Here is a 22,141-nt window from a genome sequence, read left to right as displayed (position 1 = left end):
CAAATACTGAAAGGACATTTGCATCCACAGCGCGAGCTCTTTCTCAGCCAATTAAGTTTGCTACTTGACCTAAGAGAAAGGTAGTGCTGATTTGGTAATTCTGTTTGTTCTTTCCATATTATATATCTGATGAGACCTTCTCAGGATGCCTTCTACGCAGCAGTTCAAAAATAGGTTAAAAAAAAAAAGGCATGTTACACATAAATAGCCATATATATATATATATATATATATATATATATATATATGTGTGTGTGTGTGTGTGTGTGTGTGTGTGTGTGTGTGGCTATTTATGTGTAACATGCCTTTTTTTGTTAACCTATTTTTGAACATGCTGCATAGAACGCATCCTGTGAAGGTCTCAACAGGCCCTTTGATTATTTTGGGGGAAAAAAGAGTAAAGTTTTTCTTTATCACAACTATGATAGCAGTGCCTAAAGGCTTACCTGGAAACTAAGCCCTGTCAGGTGCACTAAGGGAAGGTGGGATTTAATTATGCACCAACTAAATAGACAATATAAAGGATTTTGTGAGGAAAGAGGGAGTGCTATTATTCCCGCTTTACAGAATTGAGGAATACAGAGGGGAAAGGATTAGGTTGCAGTTAGATCTGTGTTCAACATGGATCTTATGGTTCTGATCTATAACCACGAAATGATCCTTGTATTGGAAAAGCAAAGTGTAAAACCAGTGGCCAACAATGTGGTTCAGGCGTGTTGTGAGTGAGCTGATGAAGGCAAAGCATTTTCTCCTATTATCAGAGAGATCCTCAATACAGTCAGAAGCATAAATATTTCTCTATGGCACATCTGTTGAATGGTACCAAGTGAGGGAAAATAACAACGTACTTGAAGGCGCCGTTTCAGAAGGCTTTCAAGTAACGGTTGCAGCCGGCACTTACGTACTTCAGTGTTTAGCCCAATGGAAACCCTACCGTCTGCTGAGCGGCTTGTGGAAGTTCACGTTCTCTTAATGGAGATGGCTCCAAGCTGTGTTTTCACTTTTCCTGCTGTGGCAGTAATAGCTCGTAATCAAGTCATACTGCAGTAATCACTGCAGGGTAATACCAACCGATGTGATGTATAGTGCGTTGTTTTCTTTCTCCTCCCCTCCACCCCAGAATACATTTTCCCTTGCCTCCATGCTTGCTGGGGGAGCTGGTGGAAGGCCAGCTACCCACTATTCACATACACTCATACTGCATTTTTTCTATCCATCTTGATGTCGGATATATACAGTGACAGCCCTGCCTAGCTTGAGATTTCATTGTACCCGATCATTCTTGCAGTGTTCGTAATAAAAATAAGGATTGGACCAAAAATATTTAAAAAAATAAAAAATAAAAAAAATAAAATAAAATTCCACAACAGGGAGAAAGGGGGAAATAAAAAAAAAAAAAAAAAAGGAAAATGCCAGAATGTCTTGGCTTGCAAAGCTAATTAAAATTAATGGGAAATGTTAAGGAGAAGATGAGAACGTTAATTAAAGAACTGCAAAAATTAAAAACAAAGGCTGATTTTGGAGGAGGGAAAGTGAAAATACTATCACAGAGATTGGCCTGAAGAGCTGTCTGAGTGCCCTCATGTGGGCTCCTGTTACAGTTCTTGATGACAGACTGATTGAACTGGATTCGTTGCAGCTAGGATCTCTCTATATAACACACATCTAGAAGACTTGATTCTTTGCTCTCTACTAGGAACTGGTCCATATGAAAAGTTAGTAGCTCAAATATAAGACATGCCTGCTTTGTATTAGAGTTCCCAGTTTCAAATGCTCGAACCAAGCTGGTTTTAAATGTGTTTCACTGAAGACAGAAAAGATTCTGAAGTCTAATTTAAGTATTTGTTGAATACTGGGGGGAGGATGAAGGGTCTAGGTTCAAGAAAACCTCTAGATAACCTTTGTAGGTCCCTTTCAGCTCTACTTCTCTATGACTCTATGAATACTGCTTGATGTTTGGCAATTGCATATGTTGTCCTGCTGCTGGCACATGGCTTTCCTGATAAAATAATGTTTACAATGACTAAATTTGTCCAAAATGGTAGTGGTAGAGTGATGTTAATAGCCATGATGAGCCAGGAAGTAGGCAAGAAGGAAACATTTCTTAGGGCCATATCTTTTAATTGGAGCAACTGCATAGTTGAGATAGTTCGACAAACTTTCAAATGCAAGATAGTCTTCTTCAGGTCTGAGGAGTAAGGTCCAGTGCAGCATAGTAAAAAAAAAAGAAACAGCATGGAGAAAAATTCCCAGCAGTAGCAGACAAACAATCAGCAAAACAAAAGATGATCAATGGGGAATCAAGGCTTGTCAGAAGGGAGGATGTTCATTACTGCTCACATATTGGTCATAGAAATCATAGGAAATTTGGGTTGAAGGGACCTCAGGAGGTCACATCTATTCCAACCCCTGCTCCAAGCAGGACCAGCCCCAACTACATCATCCCAGCCAAGGCTGTGTCTCCCTGGGTCTTAAAAACCTCCAAGGATGGAGACTCCACCCCTGCCTAATGAGAGAGTTTTCCTAATATCCAACCTAAACCTCCCTTGCCGCAACTTGAAGCAAAATGCAGGAGTAAAGCCTTCTGGAAGTGAACCTTGAGCTCGTGGCCTTTGTCTTGGCAGACCTAATGCTCTCTCTCAGCCCCTGGATTTGGGTGAATTTTTAGGAAGCCCCAGAGTAAGATCCATGTCTGAACTTTGTGATTTGGGGTGAAAGTATAGGAAGCTTAAACTAACATCCAGCCACCCATGAACTGGAAAGAAATCACTCATCTCTGCCTGGTCATTTTAGTGAAGCAAGAAGACTAACAAGGGCAAGTTAATAGGAGCATTTTGCAAAGAGCAGAAATTGAGAGGTCATGAAGTGGTGTCTGACATTCCCAGTAAACAGCAGTAAAAATATATTACACACTATTAGTAGGACCAGAATGGCAGAGCAAAGGCAAAACCAGTGTTACTAAGGGAATAAGCTGAAGCTCTGGGAGAGGAAAAAGGGGAACAGATATTGCAGGAAAATTTCGGGCCTATGAAAAGTGTTGAGAATTTCTTGTCTCTGGTCTGGCATCTGAGCATATCTAGACCGATATGGGGAAAGCCAGAGTACTGTTACTAATTCACTGGCACCCAGGAATAAATCAGGAGCTTGTGGGCTTGCTTACCACAGCACAGTCCTAGCAGTTTTGGGGGTGCATCAAGGATGTGCTCTGTTTCGCTGAGGGGAGATGAGATAAGGAGATGAATGCATGGAAATAATCCAGTGGCCATCAGCATTTGCGGCCCTGGAAGTGAGATAGAAAGCAATGAATAGGCTGGAGGCAGGTGGGATGAGGCATACACAACCACCTTCAAAGCAAATGATAGCACTCAGGGCAGAGGGTACACACTCTCCTGGTTGCCTGGGCTCAGCAAAGGGCCATATCCTTTACCTTGCAGCTGGCACAGTCCCAGTACCTTCACATGGTTGGAGTCAGTGCAGAATTGTGCCCACAGCATTTGGGTTAGTCTGCCGCATTAATCCCACTCCTCTCTGTTTGCTCGTGCTTCTCTGGCATTCAGATGCCCCATGGACTTCCACAGCCACCTGCCTAAAAAAATGAATAAATCTATATTGTGCCCTGATGTGTGCTTTCCTGTGATGTACCAGCTTTTTCAAGGTTGGCTTTTCCTTTGGTGCCTCCTCCCTGCACCCACTGCTGCCCACCTTTTCTTTTTATCTAAATGAACTGGATGGCATACGTCCAGGAAAGGAGATGCTCTGTCAGAACTGCAGCAACGTAGGCAGAAGGCTTCATTCACCTTTTAGCTTCAGCATGGACAGTCGTGTCAGGCGTAACAGTCTGTGTCCCCAAGTATCAGGCAAGCCTAAACCCAAGCTGCCATCCATATTTGCATCCTATTGCCTCTGATCTCTGCTAAGTAATAGTACGTGTGCTATCGTGAGAGACATGGATGTGAAACAAGCCAAGGCTGCCAAAACGTGCACACAGACCCCTAAGGCCGAGCTGTTCATTTGCAGTTCTGAGCAGTTTGGCGTCAGGCATAGGATCATACAAAATGAGGGTTGGAAGGGACCTCAGGAGATCACATCTAGTTCAACCCCCTGTTCAAAGCGGGACCAGCCCCGATTAGGTTGCAGGAGCCTCTGCCTCCTAAAAAAGACATCTTGGAGTCTGAGCTGCCACTGATGGGGTTAAATTCTATTTGGGTCCTTTGGGCCAATTATTATTTTTAAGTGTCTGTTTTAGACCTTTAGTTTGGGAACAAGGTTTAATTGTGGGCACACAATGCTGTAATCAATGTGCCCACCTTCCTGCTTTGCAGACCTTGTGTGATAATTAAGTATCTAAATACTGGCTTTTGGCCTGCAGTTAATGACACCTGCAAAATTAGAGACTCGTCGGAGAAAAAAAACCCACAAAAACCCTTTATTTTGCTTAATGCAGCATTTTCCCTGCTGTTGGGGCTAATTAGCTATGTTCACCTGCATCTCCCATTCTGAGCCACGGTTGTGTGGTGAAACCACTGCAAGGGCAGACTGTAGGACAGGAATGTAAACTGGGGAATCTCTGTATAAGGGGAATCTCCAAGTAGCTTCCTGAATGGGGATGCTCTTAAGGTCTCCACCAGCTCACTGGGTTTTGGGTGTCGGCACTTGTGATGGAGTGGTGTTTTCAGTGGGTGTTGGCACTGCCCAAACTGGTGAGGCCACCTCTTCACAGCAGCCAAAAAATAAATGGAGGAAAACCAGCTGCAGTTCTCATCCAGGGTCCGGACCAGGCACAGGGCAATAGAGACCTTACTCCACTAGCGTTGTCACTGGGTTGACAACCCAGTCCTGATAACTTGTTTCAGGTGGACCCAAACCTTTGGACTGACTACAGTTTCTTCCATTTAATAATAGGGGAATTTTATTGATACACAGTGATAGCAGACGAGAGTAATGCAGGATAGGCAAACAAAATGCACCCCAACTCTTCTATTTATTTACCAATGTCAGCCTTCTTACAGAGGGAAGGTACATCTGGTCAGTATGCCAGCACCACCCCGTAGTTCTTTCTTGAATGTCAGACATCATCAGCCTTGGAGGTTGAGGGCTGAGGCCCACCCCCTGCAATGGGGTGGGTGAGATAGGCCAGTGGTCTGTCCTTTGTCCGTGGTGGCCTCAGGATCCCACTTCTGCTCTGAAATCCCTTCTTTTGTACTCTTTCTTCTCTGATGACTATTCATTTCTGGGTACCATTGATTGGTTTACCTGTGGTTGTCATGCTGCCTATGCTCTGTTCTTTCAGCATATTCCTTTGTTTCTCAAACATATCACATACATGCATCTTAATTTGGTCGTTTACCAGTGTTTTAATTTGGGTATACCCAGCTTCTTAATTTCTTCTGCCCACCAAAACCAGAAATCTCAGGGGCTCTGCAGCTGGGCACTGTGACCCAATGCCGATGCTGCAGAGTCCCTTATCTTTGCTATAGAACAATGCTTGCATGTTTTTAATTTCCCGAGGTGTACATGCCTGCTTGTCTGTTAGCTTCAGACGGTGGGCCTTGAAGGCTGAGAATGTGAAACTGTCACAAACAGGTTTTAGAAACCAATTAACCCTTGCTGTTGCACTGGACCATTCTTTTAATGCAATATCTACTTTACCTACAAGCCAGTTCCTAAAGTAAATCTCTAAATATCATTTTCCAGCCATCAAGTAACAGCCATTCATTTCATTTTTAGTATCATGGGTGAAGCTTTCCACAGGGCAGGCACTGGAACCAGTATTGAATAACTGAGGGTTAGGTTTGACAAAACCAGGGTAAAACTTTGACTACCCAGGGCCTGGACGTTGTCTCTCATTGCAGAGCTAGGTTTTTTCGCCAGCCCAGGGAAGGGGATCACTGACAAGTACAATCATTTAGCAGGGAAGCCAGTGCATTGGGCCAACAGCATGCCCTTCTTGCCAAGAAGGCTAATGGCATCCTGGGCTGCATTAATAGGAGTGTTGCCAGCAGATCAAGGAAAGTGATTATTCCCCTCTATTTATCACTGATGGGGCCACATCTGGAGTCCTGTGTTCAGTTTTGGGCCCCCACTGCAGAAAAGATGTGGACAAAATGGAAAGAAACCAGTGGAGGGCAATAAAAAATGGTTTGGGGGCTGCGGCACATGATTTGTGAGGAGATCTCCTACCTTGGAGATCTCCCAAAGGAGACTGGACGCACACCTTGCTGGGGCTATTTGACCCCAGCAGTCTTTCCTGCTCAGAGCAGGGGGGGCTGGACCCAATGATCTCACGAGGTCCCTTCCAGCCCTAAATTTCTGTGAATTTGTGTGAGAGGCTGAGGGAACAGGGCATATTTAGTTTGCAGAAGAGAAGACCGAGGGGGATTTGATAGCAGCCTTCAACTCCCTGCAGGGGGGCTGCAAAGAGGATGGAGCTGGACTGTTCTCAGTGGGGGCAGATGGCAGAAAAAGGAGCAATGGACTCAAGGTGCAGCAAGGGAGGTTTAGGTCGAATATTAGGAAAAAAAATTTTCCATTAGGAGGCTGGTGAAATGCTGAAATAAGTTACCCAGAGAGTTGGTGGAGTCTCCATCCTTGGAGGTGTTTAAGGCTGGTTCAACAAAGCCCTGTCTGGGATGATGTATTTGGGGCTGGTCCTGCTTTGAGCAGTGGGTTGGACTAGATGTAACCTCCCGAGGTCCCTTCAACCCTTATTTTCTGTTTCTGTGATTGCTTTGCTGTACTTCCAGTGTCCATGAATTCGGTAAATCAAGAGCAAGACCATTGCTACAGACAGCCCTGACTCTGAAAGCTTCCCCTCCCTTTCTGCTGCCTCCGAGAGAAACAGGGACGAGAAGGGTAGAGAAAGTGAACAAGCTACGTGTCAGCCTCCGTATCCTTCGTATCAAGAGCCTGGGCAGCTGCTAGCTCCCCATCTGTTGTGCCCATAAGAGGCTTCACAGAGCTGCCAGGCTGAGAAATTGCCTGCTGGCATGTCCTTTCCCCTTCACCAGAGCTATGCTTATGACAGGCTGGTTTTCCTAAGTGGGATGGCAATCCTCTTTGTTCCCCCTTTGGAAGGATGATTTCCTGGTTCCCAGCTCAGTGCCCTGCCGTGCATTTGCATTCTCTCTTTCTCTCACCTTTAAAGCTACTTTGACCAGGGTGAGGTCAATTAGCAATGGGGATCTTTGCTTGGTGGAGGAGAGAGACTACAGGTCCAACTTCAGGAGCAGCGCTGGGTGCTTGGAAGTTGCCTTGGTTAGGCCCAAGCCGACGATGAGTATTGCTGCCTAGAAAAGATAAGTTGGCCAATGCTTTGCACCTGCTGTGGTCACTTAGGCGCGTGCAGAGTCGAAATTGCTGCTGTTCTGCTTCAGTAGCATTTTACATTTGCTTTATACAGCTGCAAAGGGCTGTACGAGGCAGGAGGTGGCAGAGAATCAGGTCCTTTATCTCACAGGAAACTCAGGGAGGACCAGTATTTTTCTTTCCTCCTGATTTCGAAGCGGGAAAGAGGACACATAGTTTACAGGTTTCTCCCTCCTCAAAGCAATACATGGGGCTTGACATCCTGTTTAAAAGAGAAAAGAAAGCCGTGCTCCTGCTAGAGTGAATCTGGATGTAGCCTGTGTGCTGGTATGATGCAGAGCTGCCTTCGGCAGATCTCCTCCTTGATGTCGCTGCTTCTGTCTGCATTACCAAAATGCCCATTTAAGCCCTTTTCTTTCTTTCTGGCATTGCTTGTAACTTTTCGTCTGATTGACGTGGTCCTGAAAGGCAGATGATGGAGGCATCTCATCTACTTCTGCTCGGAGTTAGGAAGTGACACGGGTCTGCACAGACTTTGCTTTTAAAAACGCATCCCTCGGATTTAATTTTGCCAGGAACAAAATTGTCCCTGTATTTAATTGCAAAGCTGCAAATATTACCATTGAGACATCGAAAGTGCGGGCTGCACTTTCAAAAAGGGAACCAGATCTTTACATGTTTCAAAAAGCAAAGAAAAAGCCAGGTCTAAGAGGATCCAGGAAAAAAAAAAAGTAACAATAAAAAGCTTATGTTAATTATCCCAAAAGAAAATGAATGCATCCAACTTGTATTCTAGTTTATCACTCCCCTAACACAGCCTGGCTATTCACTCCATGGAAGAGTTCATGCCTCTGAATATTTATATATATTCTTAAAATCTCTGCTGTGTTTCTGTACACTTCAGTTAATTACTTTTTACTCATATTTTGCACCACTTTCATAAGCAACACTGGCTCCATGGGCTCTACTAATAACTTAATCCATTAAATAGCCCATTAGTTGCCATAGAAACTAATTTTTCTTGATTTAGTTTTGAACATATTATTAGTATTCATATTAGAGAGTGCCAGTAGTGACCGGTACAGTGGAGTTGCAAAAGACTTCGCTATTATAGGGCCCTGTTTTCAGAGCACTTATAAATTATTGATGCTTGGTGATTATTGTATATGAAGTTCATGCAAAATAGTTTGTGTCCCTGGGAGTTACAGGGGTGGAAGACATCCTCTTTGGTGTGTAGTTATCAGTGTAAATGCAGTAGGTATGCACACAGCTAGCCTGGTGCAGAAGCCTTTCCCATGAAGTACTTGCAAAGCTGGCTTCCCGGATCTGGAAGATGTGTATCTCCTTGTTTTTTGGTTTTGGTTTTCTTTTTTCTTTTTTTTTTTTTTTTCATTTCCTTGGGGTTTTTTCCCCCCTTTTTGTTAAATCATAGTCCAGAACTGAAATGCTGTGTTGTCACTGCATCATCAAAACTATAAAAAGACCGTGCAAATTAAGGATCTCTGTGCTGCATTGTACACACAGGACATTTGCCGTTGTTTGTACTGAAGCCTTGTCCACAGTAGAAAGTGTTTGCTGGCATAGTGATGCTGGTGCATTTATACTTCCAGACCCTCCTAGTGGAAATGGAGCTTTACACTGTCCAGAATGCTTTATCTGTCTGTTCCAGAAAAATAAGCTATATCAGTAAGAGGGCTTGTAAGCTAGTACCTCTGCGTCTACTATAACACTTTTCCAGCAGAGCTGTATTAGTTAAGAGGGGTGACTTCTTTGGGGTGACTGACATAATTTTGCTGGTAAAACTAGTATAGTGTGCTATTGTGTCATAAAGACCTAGAATGCACCTCATGTACTGTGGCAGCTGGTGGTGCTAGTGAAACCTTGGTTAGCGCACTCCTTGAACCTTGTGATTTTTAACAAGAGTTGGACTGTACCATAAACAAGCACTGTATAGGGCCATATATAAAGATTTTCATAATACAAATCATAGAAAATTAGAATCACAAAAAAATTGGGTGTGAAGGGAGCTCAGATCTAGTCCAAGCCCCTGCTCCAAGCAGGACCAGCCCCAACTCCATCATCTCAGCCAAGGCTTTGTCTAGCCAGATCTTAAAAACCTCCAAGGATGGAGACTGCACCACCTCTCTGGGTAACCTTTTCCAGTGTTTTTCTACCTTCCTAGTGATAGTTTTTTTTCCTAATACCTTACTTCAACTTTCCTTGAAGCAACTTGAGCCCATTGCTCCTTTTTCTGCCATCTGCCCCCACTGAGACCAGCCCAGCTCCATCCTCTTTGCAGCCCCCCTGCAGGGAGGTGAAGGCTGCTATTCAATCCCCTCGGTCTTCTCTTCTCCACACTAAATCAGCCCAGTTCCCACATCCTCTCCTCACCAGTCATCCCCCAGCCTCCAACTGTTTTCATTGTCCTCTGCTGGACTCTCTCCAACGTGTCCACATCCTTTCTGTAGTGGGGGCCCCACAGCTGGACACAGGACTCCAGATGTGGCCTCCCCAGTGCTAAATAGAGGGAAGAATCACTTCCCTTGACCTATTGGCAGCGCTCCTGCCGATGCAGCCCAGGATGCCATTCATCTTCTTGGCAAGAAGGGCACACTGTTACCTCATAAAGCTGGATTGAGTCTCAGATAGGTTGAAAATCAGTGGTTGCCTCACTTGCCTATAAATATTTCAACCTGTTCTGACATTTAGGCAGCTGGCAGGAGTGGTTCTGCAATGCAGATACTTGGGGGAAAAAATCCAAAATTGACCAACAGGTGGACTTCAAAACCATGGGGTTTGTGCAAGCATAAAACAGGCATGAACTTTCTCAGAGAAGAGGTCCTGAAGCAGGGGTGGACCACAGTGATGGCCCTGTGATGCTTCACTTTTGCCTGTCTGTGTGTTGGAGAATCTATGGGAGTTGAGAAACTTGTATTGCTGACGTAGTGCATCGGTGGACTGACTTATCTAGTTGCCAAATGGGTTCAAACTGGTTTTAAAAAGTCTTATTAAAAAAAAAAAAAATCTAGCCCTGAAATTTCATTTTTCTTTCTGCCTAAAGCACAGTATCTTTATGACAACCAGCTGCAACCCAAGATCATTGTCCAAGGAGACAAATGGGAAAGAATAATGGAGAGCAAGGATCCAGTTTTCAACCCTTGCTTTGGCTGTCTGGACCTCTGGGCCTGCAGATGAGGGAGAGGGCTGTGTGCCTCCTTTCTGTGTCCCTGGAGCAGGGTGGCAAAGAGTGGCGAGAGATGAGGTCCATCCCCAAGGTGCCAGACAGCACAGCTGAGCAGGTGTGACAGGTTAACAAATCCCTGGTGGAATAAGCTGGCGGGAAACATCCATCTTGCCATTCCCAGCCTTCGTGCCTGGAGCAAGAGGGGTACGGTTTGGGTGGAGCCATGCCATCCCCTCTGCAAATACGTGCTCAAGCACTCGTGCTTTAGTTAAGCTTGTCGCAGCCTATGTCTGTGCTGTGTTGGATGGAGCGAGCAGAGGCTGCTGCAAAAACCCCCATCCTGCCGTATTTGTGCCGAATGGTGGCTAAATGCCGTGTTCAAATAGTGCTGGGCGCTGCGTCGTCTCCAGTGCGCTCATGAGAGACGCCAGAGGATGTTTTTGGCAGAAGCAAGTGGGTTAGGGGCTATATGCACGACAGGACGATGCCCACGCTCTCCAGCCACCCTGATGTGTTATGTTGAGGATGTGAATGCATGTGTTGTGTCACGGTTGATGGTAGTTTTATGAAGAGTTTATATGATGGATTTGTGTGGGGTGGTTTGAAGAGGGCTGATCCTGCCTCAGGCAAGGGGTGGACTGGATGTGAGCTCTGGAGGTCCTTTCCAGCCCCACTTCTCTAGGATTATCCCTTGTGTTCGTAAGTCTGCCTTCTGCGCACTCCCGGCGCTCTGACCGACTTCATCCAGCGTCCCCGCTGTGACAGGACTGGAAAATCAAGCTCCAAACCTCAAGCAGATGAGCAGCCTCATGATTCATAGCGACTAGCAGAGTTCAGGTTGGCTATTAGGACAAACTCTCTCACTAGGAAGGTAACAAAGCACTGGAGCAGGTTACCTAGAGAGGTGATGGAGTCTCCATCCTTGGAGGTTTTTAAGGCTTGGCTCAATGAAATCTTAGCTGGGATGATCTAGCTGGAAATGGTCCTGCTTGGAGCAGGGGTTGGACTAGATGTGACCTCCTGAGGCCCCTTCAACCCTCATTTTCTGTGATTCTGTGAAGGAGCGCATCTGCTTTGCCATCTCCAAGTTGTGTAGCCCAGATGTGGTTCCTGCTCCAGCTGATTCCTGTTTACACCGGGTGTTCGATGAAGAGCGTAGCTCACCCCATGGGCACTGGTCCTCCCTTTTGTGCATCTCCTTCTTTGCTAAATATCAGTCACTTTGGACTCAACAGGCTGCCCCACACTATTGCTTGCAGCTGTGCATGCAGGGAGAGAAGCAGCCCAGGGAAGTGAAGTCTTCCTCTCATCCCTAGTCCCTCTTTGCTTCAGCATCTCTCATCTCTGCATGAGTGCAATAGGCTTGTTGCCGCTGCTGCCTACAGCAAGATGACACCCATTCCCTGAACCCAATGCCCGCTGCTTTTCTGTGTTCCCCTTTGGCGGTCCCAGTCCAGGAGCAACCTTACAAATTGGGACTATCTTTGGAAAAAGGAGCTGCTCTGCCTGGGCTTTCTGGCACTTGACGTAGGTAACTCCCAACTGTGATGTGCCTGTTTGATGGCTATATGTGTCTGCGAGCCTGAAGAGTCTGCATTGCTGGCTGTGAACGTGACGTGTTATTCTTAACTGCTGCACTAAATATAGCCCGTCTTTTTCAGCTGCTTGCAAGCAGCAAGGAGGCTTAGTCAGCTCACGTTGTGCGCCAGCTCCTTCTCCAGAGTAACAAAGCCCTGAGCACACAGGTTTGTCATAAAGAAGCAGATGAAGCTCCACGGTGGCCAGTAGAGACTGTTCCCAGAGCATGTTTCGAATGCAGAGATAACTGTCCAGCAAAGTAGGGCGCAGCATTGCTCTAGGTGTCAATAGGAGCTTATAATGAGGGCTGATTTTGCAGATTCAGCTGCTGGGATCCTGACTACTGGTAGCCTAATAAGGGGTTTTAAATGGGAGGGAAAAGAGGGAGCTGTGTTTGCATTTGATCTTAGACTCCGCACGGCTCGATGTGGTGGAGACTGCGACTGAGCGGGGTGGGAGCAGGAATCCCGGCAATTAGCAGTGCCGTCATTGACTGCACTGCCAACTTTCTGGGAAGCACCCCTGGGCCAGATCCAGCTCCTGAGCTAATTGCAGTCACCCCTGCTGTATATTGTAAAATTGCCTTGATTGTCACCAATGAGTCCTTAGAGCATCAGGGATTTATTATTGACCCTCTCATAATACAAGGACCAGGGGACATTACATAAAACTAGTAGGTAGTAAGTTTAAAATGAACACAAGGACTTTTTATTATTATTATTTGTTTGTTTTTTGGTTTTTTGGTTTTTTTTTTGTTTTTTTGCTTTTTTTTACACCCAGTGCAGAATTAAAGTGTGCAACATGAAAGTTTAGCCAGATTCAAAAAGGGATAGTGTCTCGTGTCCCACAGTGGCAAACGGTGGCTGCAGCAAGGGAGAATACACTGGGTCTGACTGGGCTTTTTTCCACTGGTCCTCTCTCACTTGCAGCCTCCAGCATTTAAGGGCTAGGATGTTCTGCTTCAGAGACTCCCGTGCGCAACAGCTACGACCGCGCCCAATCCCCTTTTTGAATCTGGCTAAACTTTCATGTTGCACACTTTAATTCTGCACTGGGTATAAAAAAAAAAAACCAACCAAACAAAAACACTCCCTCTTCTTCATTTAAAACTTACTACCTACTAGTTTCATGTAATGTCCCCTAGTCCTTGTATTATAAGAGAAGGTCGATAATAAATCCCTGTTTCCATTCTCTTCACCATTTAGTATCTTGTAAACCTTTACCACCTCAAGCCTCCCTTCAGAATCTAGTTTCCCCTTGTTCCCAGTTTCCCAGCGGACCTTGCTGGTCAGCGACACTTTTGTAAGCAAGTCATTTGCAATCGGGGTGCATCGTGCATGCAACTTTGTACGCACTGGGACACGTGAGTGCCCTTTCCCAAGCTGCAGCATATGATTCTCAGCAGCTTTTGCTTGGTTTTTTATTGCTCTGAGACTGCCTCCCCCTCAGCGGAGATGGTGTTTCTTTGCTCCCAGTGTTGTGGGTTTTCTTGTTTTTTTCTTTTCCACCCATGCCTCACTCATTTCTCATGCTAGATGGATCAAGGGAAGTTTGTCACGAGCAATGAATGTACTTAAAGTGTTTCAACCAGTCCTGAATTGGGCTGCTATGGTTTATGGAGAATACATGCAGTGCACTGTCTATAGCAACAGCAACAAAAACACAGTGTGTAGGTTTTAATCACATATTCCTTTTATTGCTGAAGAACAATGGAGAAACAATGTATTTCATACATAAATGCCAGCTTTATCTAGTAAAACATTTATGAAGGATTTTTTTTTCCCCCAGCATATAATTCAGGCTTACTAATTTAGTCATGAGTCAAGTTGCATTTTGTCAGGTGTTCAGTGAACATTTGTAAAGTCTTTCAGGGAGCTGAGTAGTGTCACACTAAATCATCATCAATTTTCTTAACAAGAGTACAATTATATAGTAATAATTATATGCAGAATGTAATAAGGAAGCAGCTGTTTCAGACTAAGCAATCCCTTCCCCCCCCAAAAATTGTTTTCTTTGGCAGTTTTATGGGATAAGAAGAATCCCTTTCAATTAAAACTCAACTTCTAGTATCCACTTGTATCAAAGAAGTCTTTTATGTCTCACTTAAAAGTTGATCAAAGGAAAATGAATGATTTTTTTTTTTCTTTCCTTTGGGCAAATGTTGCTTTTTAAGTAGCATTCTTCGATGGAGGGACTAACGGAAAATGTTGCTTTTTTGTTTTTTTGCAAACCCAGAGATGAAGGTAGCAACCTGTACGGAAATGTTCTAGGGCAGGTTGCAATTCTCTCTGCATAGAGTAAACGGGACAACGCACCTAAATTCAACGAAGGTGCCTCAGTAACATGCAGAAGTTGTTACCTCTAGAGAATGCCTAATCTGACAAGTAGTCTTGCTGCCTGTCTTGCAGAAGGTTGATGTGTGTGTCATTGCTTGATGATCAATTTTTTTGCTGAAATTAATGGTGGAGCTACAATAAGGAGCTAGTCAATGACTGCATTGTGTGTTGGTATTAGCTGCTTATATAATTCACCATTTTGGGGATTTATTATTGTGATAGTCTACATACCCTGAGTCAGATTGTGTGAATCTGTGTTCAGAAGTATCATCTGCTAGTTTCTAGCTCTTATTTTCTTGTCTATTTTTTTCTTTGTATCATCTGAACTTGAAGGTTTCTTTCTGTTTCTCATCTGAGGTTTATAAATAAATTGTAGGGGGGGAAGGGGAGGAGATCTATATGGGCTAAAGGCAAATGGTTGAACATAACGTGATTTTCGGACCCATTGAGAATATGTTGTTTCCAGTGACTACAACAAGCTATAGAGGTGCTTGGCCCTTCTGAAAATGCGTCTGAAGGGAATGCAATTAGCACTAATGAGACGCAAGGATATTTTTATTTGCTGCTTTTATTATTTGCTTTTCCTAAAACTATTTATTTCCTTTTTCACTTATCAGGTTACAAATTTCTTGTGCTGCAATGCAGTTGCGAAACAGAAATGTAATTGTTAGTGATAAATCATGCCCCATAATCTACTGACTGGTAGGGACCACACGGGTAGTTTGCAAACAGATAAAAAATTACCTCATCAGGTTGACTTGCAATGAGTAATTGAACTCCTCCACCTGGCCGATTCTCTTGTTTGCAGGAGATTCCCAGCACGTCAAGAAGTGCTTCTCTGTGATTTTACAAATGGGGCTTGGAAATGATGGGGGAGAAAAGTCGAGTTAAATAGGAACAATTGAAACAAAGTCTTTGGTCTCTCAGTTCAGCTTATGGAGCTGAGACCTGCTGAAGTATCAGCAATCACTGAAATGAGGCCAGCCAAGAATCATGCTGGGCTAGAAAATATATAGGGGAGGAATTTGCTGGGCTCGCTTAGGGCCTTGCCAGACCTTATGTTGTGAGCCAAACAAATATTAATCACCTTAGCTTTGTTTGGCTTAGTGGAGCAGGCATGCGGGAAAGTGAAAAACCTGCTCTGACTGGCCTTCACTCGCACAGCTGATTGAGGGTCAGTGAGCAGGGCAGCACTAGGAGCAGGACCCACTTGCTGCTCCCATTGGGCAGAGAGCAGGCCCACCACCGTGTCAGTTTCAGCAAGACCAGAATCCCGGGTGTCTCTGGTCTCACTGAAACTGACACAGTGGCCTTGCTCTTGGTGCAGAGCTGCTGTCGGTTTCAATGAGACCAGATTGCTCCAGGCAGCAGGAGCAGACCATGGCCACCAAGCGCTCCAAGGAGGGGAGTGGGGGGGTGTGGAATTGGGTACCTCAGAGCATTCTGGGATACTGGAGGACTTGAGTGGAATAGCTGTGGGAAGTGGCCACATAGTAATGGAACAGGAACAAAATTAGGCTGATTAGAGATAATCCTGACCTGGAGTGGCGTAACTCTAAGCCAAATAACTAGCGCTTTAAATCACTTAAAAGGTGTTTAGCATGCAGCTAATCCAAGGGTGAAAAGCTCCAGAAGCCATGTGAATTTATGGTTTAACAAAATCCCTTAATTGCAAAAGTTGGTGATGTTTGGGTGCTGCAAAGTGATCTCCTGTAGCAAGTATTTGCTGTGGACATAACACACAAATCTGCCTTTATCAGAAGGAATCCATGTAGCTAATGAGGTTGGGACATAAGCATATCCTCTTTGGGCTGGCTGGCTTGCTGTCCTCAGCTCTGCTTTTTCTCTAGATCTTCAGTGCATGCCATATAGATCACTCTTGTATGATAGCCTCAATCTATTGCCCAGTTCCTATGCACACCATAGCCTCCTGATGTCCTTCATGCTCACAGTTAACACTGAGGGAATGAAAATGGGAAAATGGGAATGGGAGGGGGAAGGAATAGGGACCTCTTGCTCTGAAGTTTCCTACATCTGAGAATTCAGAGGCAGGAGGATAAAATGGATCTAGTGCATGCATAAACAGATGATGCATCATTCAGGTAATGAGAGGTAGCTAGTCATGCCAGGTAGTTAGTCTCAAGACAGGTAGACATAACGGTAGATATGTGCCTTATAGACTAGTTAAATTAGGGTTGGGTCTTTGGCTGGTCAAATGAACGTTGGTCAACTAACCAGTCAAATCAGTCAAAAATTGTTTAAAAAATTGTCTATGGGTCTAAATAATACACAGAAAAAACACAACCTTTCCAATAAGAAATGTGTAAAAAAAAAATAATAATAATAATAAAAAAAAAAAATCTGTCAAGAAAACTACCAAAAAATATAGGGGTTTTTTTTTGTTTTGTTTTTGTTTTGGGGGGGGGGGGGGGTTTGTAAAATTTCTACAATCTTTGACTTAGTAAAAAACAAAAACAACCCCACCACACACAAAAACATGCAGTCAATTGACAATATTTGACAAGTCAATTGACCGGCTTACCAGCCCTAAATTAAATAAGATACAGCGAGAGAGCATAAGTCCTCATGAGCTCAAACTCACTTCATCAGAGGCTGTGAAAGTTAATGTTATACTCAACACAGCTGGAAACTACTTGAGCATAGACGTTAAAGAATGTTTTTGTGATAACTCAAAGGCGGGGGGAATGAGATCTATGAGAGTGCTGCTCCTTGAGATGCAGCACTAATCAAGGTATTTCTGCTGAAGTGAGCACTGTGGATTCAGTGCTTCCATCATTGGAGTGACTCATCTGCAGGAGAGAGGGCCACACTAGTGCATTTGGGAATAATATCACAGTGTCGTGAGTGCCTAGCGTGGGTTTCCATGACAGCAAGTGATGCCCATGGATGGAGGAAGCATCTTTAAGCCTCTTGTTGATTGTCACCTTTTCCTTTAATATTAGAGGAGAAAACTCATATCACAACTCCAGGTCCAGACACACTTCAGCCTTGGGGAGCCAGGCTCTGACTCTAGGCTTTGAAGTGAGGCTCCTTTATATCTAGCATCAGATTTTAAAGTGAAACTGGCTCTGTTGTGATTTACGTTACATGAAGGTTGTTGCATTGCCTAGGGCACGAGTATCAGACAGCCATGCGCATGGCCATGTTGGCTTAGAGGTACTTGCCTTGACTGACATGCTCAAGGGAGTCTCACTGACTTTTCCCAAATGGAAAAGTAGCATTTTCATGAGTCACTAGCACTCTCTGACAACCCTGGAGCCGTTCTCCTGGGAGGGTCATTTCTCTCAGATGCCCCTCTATTGTGGAGTTGATTTCTCCATCAGAGGCAATCAGTGCCTAACCCAATGATACTTCTTTTTTGCCTCTACCTAGGAGGGGAAATTGCCTTTCAGTATACATACCTCATTCCCTTGGATGTTCCATGTTCAAAATTATAATAATATGCAGTCAGCCTGACATGGCATAATTAGGGGCCTATCGACATTGTGAATCCACGGATTTCACAGAAATCACAAAATCCAGCGTTGCCTCAGAAATCAGGCAATGTCTGCAAAATCCGAGGGGGAGGGGAACTTACTAAAAATAAAATGAGAGAGTCAGCACTTCTCGTGGAGCTGTCTATGGTCCAGCCACACAACTCAACAGGGGGGAGAGGAGACTGGCTGCACAAAGGGGAGCCTACGGTAGCTGCTATGCCCCCCTCCACCCCTCACTACTGATTGGCTGAGGCAGCTGTCTGTTGCATGGTCCCACCCTACCTTACCAATCAGCGGTGTGGGGTGGTGCTGTATGATGGATAACCTTGCAACTAAGTAGTGGTGAGGGGTGGGGCCACCATGGCCCCTGAGCCATTCAGAGTCATGGGGGGGCTCCCACTGTGATAAGCTCACGAAAATGGTGGCCGGCCCCGAGATCTACTCACAAACTTGGCCAGCTTCCTCTTTGAGTTGTGTAGACCCCTAGGCATAATCTACACAGCGATAAAAATGACCTAAATGGATACAGCATAACATGGGCTTTCCCATGAGACCACGTATGCCATTCCAGAAACGCAAGAAAACTTTCATGGCATGGGTTTGTGATAATGTTATTCTACTTTCGGGCTCTCCACGCTTTGATGAGCTTAGAAGCAGTGCTGTGACGACCATTGCTGATAATCTGTCCAGTTCCTTTTTAAACAGGTCCAACATCTCCTATCTACTAGCCTGGGTCCCTCAGATGTATTAATGTCTGCTAATGAGGTTGTGGTTGTCCAGAAATAGTGCAAAAGAATAGTCAAAGGTTTCTAGGAAAGTTTTATCTCAGATACCACTTGATGGCTATGGGATGGAATCACAGACAATTAGGGTTGAAGGGACCTCAGGAGGTCACATCTAGTCCAACCCCCTGCTCCAAGCAGGACCAGCCACTAATAGATCATCCCAGCCAAGGCTTTGCCAAGCTGGGTCTTAAAAACCACGAAGGATGGAGACCCCACCACCTCACCTCCTTGTGAGAGAGTTTTTCCTGGTATCCAACCTCAACTTCCCTTGCTGCAACTTGAGCCCATTGCTCCTTGCTCTGTCAGTGCAGTGGTTTGGATTACCCTCTGTTCCCTTGTGTGAATGTTTCTTCAGACTTTTCCTATGCATTGCCTTGTGTTACTCCAATTCTCTGAATTCACAGAAGGTATTTTCAGGTGCTAAAATTACTGCATAGACAGAGCTGTACCTCATCTCTGGAAGCAGCCACTTTTAGAAGCACCTGGATTATTTTAAGTGCTGCTCATCCTGTCTATTTGTACCAAGAAGTTCTGAAGACATAGTGGGAGTAAGCTAATGTATTTATGTGGGTCACAGGGAACATGTGCCTTGTGTTGAAGGGTGCTTTAAAACTGAGCCTTGTTCCCAAGTGCTGTTCAAGAGCTCTTGCTTTGCCAGGCTTTGTTTCATATGTTTTGCAGTTGGCACAGGTTTTTGCAAATGGTTCTTTTGGTTAGTAGCAGAAGGAAATCTGATCCAGGGGAAAAAAAAAAAAGCTGAACTTTAAATAAGCTTAACTAATCTGCGTGCAAATATTTGCCATTCTAGCAAAAGCAATTTGAAAAAGAAAAAAAAAAAGTCAACTGTCTTTTGCCCTAATTCATTTTGTATGCACCAGGTATTTGTTCTTGTACTGTATTACAGGATATACACAATGGAACATGGCAGCTATCAACATAACAAAGAAAGGAAGTATGAAAAGTGTTGCACTGTTCAGACAGGTACTGCTGTATTGTTTCTCTTAAGAGTGAACTCTGCAAAGACTGGAAAAGAAAGAGCTGAATTTGTGTGCTGTTGTGTGGGATATCTAAACTAGTGTGGAACAGAGGCTCTGTGGATCATTGCATCTCTCAAAGGGGAGGAAATAATGTCGTCCGTAGAGGGAGAAGTGCAACAGCGCTGTGCAAGGCCGTGATGTGTATTTGCCCCTTACTTCAGGTCCCTCTGGAGTGCTGCACTTTTTATCATAGCTGAGACATTCATATTCCCAGTGAGGGTGTCCCTCCCTCTTTGAGTGCATCTCACCAGGAATACACCTGAGCTCCATTTTGGCCAGGCCAAGAGACGGCATGAGGTGCATTTTATTTTCATCTGGGCTTTTTTATAATGGCTCACGCTGCATTTCCCTGCATTTTATTTTTCTCCTCCAGTCCTCCTGCCCTTGCCCTCCGAACACTGCTTCCCTTTTCCCTCCTTCACCACAGTCCTTTCTTCTTTCAGTCTGATAGCAGTTGCTAAATTCTGTGAACGTATTCCCTTGCCTGATGGGAAGAGTTTGGCAAAAGGGAAATTTGGGGGAAGCAAGCCCCAGGGCTCATCTTCTTGGTACAGAGATTGAGATACATCACCCGAGCCCACTCCTGTTTGAAGTCTCTGTGTACGTTGCAACTTCTCGGGATTCCCTTAGAGACTTCACACTGCTCCGCTGTGCCGTCATTCCTAGTCTTTTTGGTCCTGGGCTGAATGGATCACATCTCCTCATTCTCTCTGTCTCCTCCCATCCGCTTCCATAATGCCCCTCCCCAAATTCCCCAGGAACCTACCAGCTCTTAAGTCAAACCCCTTCTTTAAGGTGTAACCATTGCACACAGCCAGTGAAATGCTGTTGCCTACAGACTTCTATTTTTTTTTTTTTAAAGGGAATACGTTTTAAGATGACACAGTCCCCTGGGAAACGTGGAGCTGCCTGTGTGTTTTGCTACGTGTAATCATCATGCAACAGGGCTGTCATGTTTTCTACAGGATGGATGCAATCCCAAACATGCAGCGAGCAATTGCTTCTTGTTATCTTCTGGGAGATGCTTATTCTCTACTCTCTCTTCTACAAGACTCCATCGTAGCATTTGTTCATCCTTTGCCTGTAGTTTTGATTCTTTCCAGCTCGGGGACATGCCTCTTACATACAGAATCCATAGAATTGTATAATAGCGTTGCATCATACACTCTTATCCTTGAAAGTCCTGGGATCCAGAAGATAAAAATAACACGGCACCCCCCCCCCCACATCAATCAATCAAAATGATAAGGATATTTATGACTTGCACGTTTTAATGGTGTAATTAGGTATAATTACATGTTCAAATGATTACACATATGAACACTAATTACATAATTGAAGACAATTATGCTAACTAGGTAAATACATAATTAACTGAAAATCGTTTGTAAAATCAAGGAAATGCACGCCCCATCCAAAGAATGTTAGAAATGGCAAAAGAAGCCTGCCAATAACACAACTTCCCTTCCCAGCATCCTGTTCTGTCCCCTCAGCCCTTTAGGTGTTGGTGGATTGAGATTTCTTTCAAAGGCTTCATAGGGTTTGTCATCAAGAGGAAGGAGGGAGTTAGGGGGAGAAGGGGCAACCTAGTGTGTGTGTGTGTGTGTGTGTGTGTGTGTGTGTGTGTGTGTATGTGTGTATGTAGATAAGTAGATAGACAACATACACACATGCATATTTACATACATATAGTGGCAGATTCAGTGGCAAATTCCCATGATATCTCTCCTCCACCCACAGTTTAAAACCAGCTGCCTGGGAAGGGTGGGGCATTTCTATTCAGGCAGTGTTGAGAGTCAGTTGACTTCATGGCTCATTCTCATCTCCCTCATTCTTGCTAATCTCCATACCACGGGTGTTAATGGCCTTCTCTCCTTTATAATGGTGTTGCTGTTCCACTAGTCAAATAGTCCTTTCTTCTGCGATGCCTCCTTTCTGTTTCACAGCTCTGCAGACTCTTTTTAGCTCTAGCTCCGGTACAGTAATGTTAACTCAGGTGCAGAGATGACTGTCGGTGAGGTATTGGAGGCACTGTCAAAACACTTGAGAAGGCTGGATTTTGTTTTATGAATCTGAATAAAAGAGGTATATTTAGCTATTATGACTACAGGAGTATTGCCACAATATCTTTTGACAATTTTTGCTTATTTTGTTGTGCTTTTATATATATATACACACACTTTATATTGCAAATTAGTGCACATTCCAATACTTACATTTGTTTTTGCTTTGATCTTAAGCTGAATAATATAATGCTAGTCCCCTAGCATAATAGTAAGGCATCTAGTTGCTCTTTAACTGCAGAAAAATGTGTTGTGTTATACATGAGGATGTATCACACCATCTGTAGCCCTCTTTTCAAAATCCTAGTTCTGCTGATGCATATATACATATTTATATATGTAAGTAAGTAATGCAT

At 44.3% G+C, this 22,141-nt stretch overlaps 1 protein-coding gene across 3 annotated transcripts in view; it reads left to right on the top strand.

The window, feature by feature from the left end:
• MDGA2 (MAM domain containing glycosylphosphatidylinositol anchor 2) overlaps nt 1–22,141 on the top strand; it is a 692,671-nt gene that overhangs the window by 239,622 nt on the left and 430,908 nt on the right. The gene's annotated exons all lie outside the window — the stretch shown is intronic.

This window comes from Alligator mississippiensis, chromosome 2, assembly GCF_030867095.1.
Source record: "Alligator mississippiensis isolate rAllMis1 chromosome 2, rAllMis1, whole genome shotgun sequence".
Lineage (NCBI taxonomy): Eukaryota > Metazoa > Chordata > Crocodylia > Alligatoridae > Alligator > Alligator mississippiensis.
The sequence above is the reverse complement of the archived record's forward strand: the minus strand, read 5'-3'. Positions and strand labels throughout refer to the sequence as shown.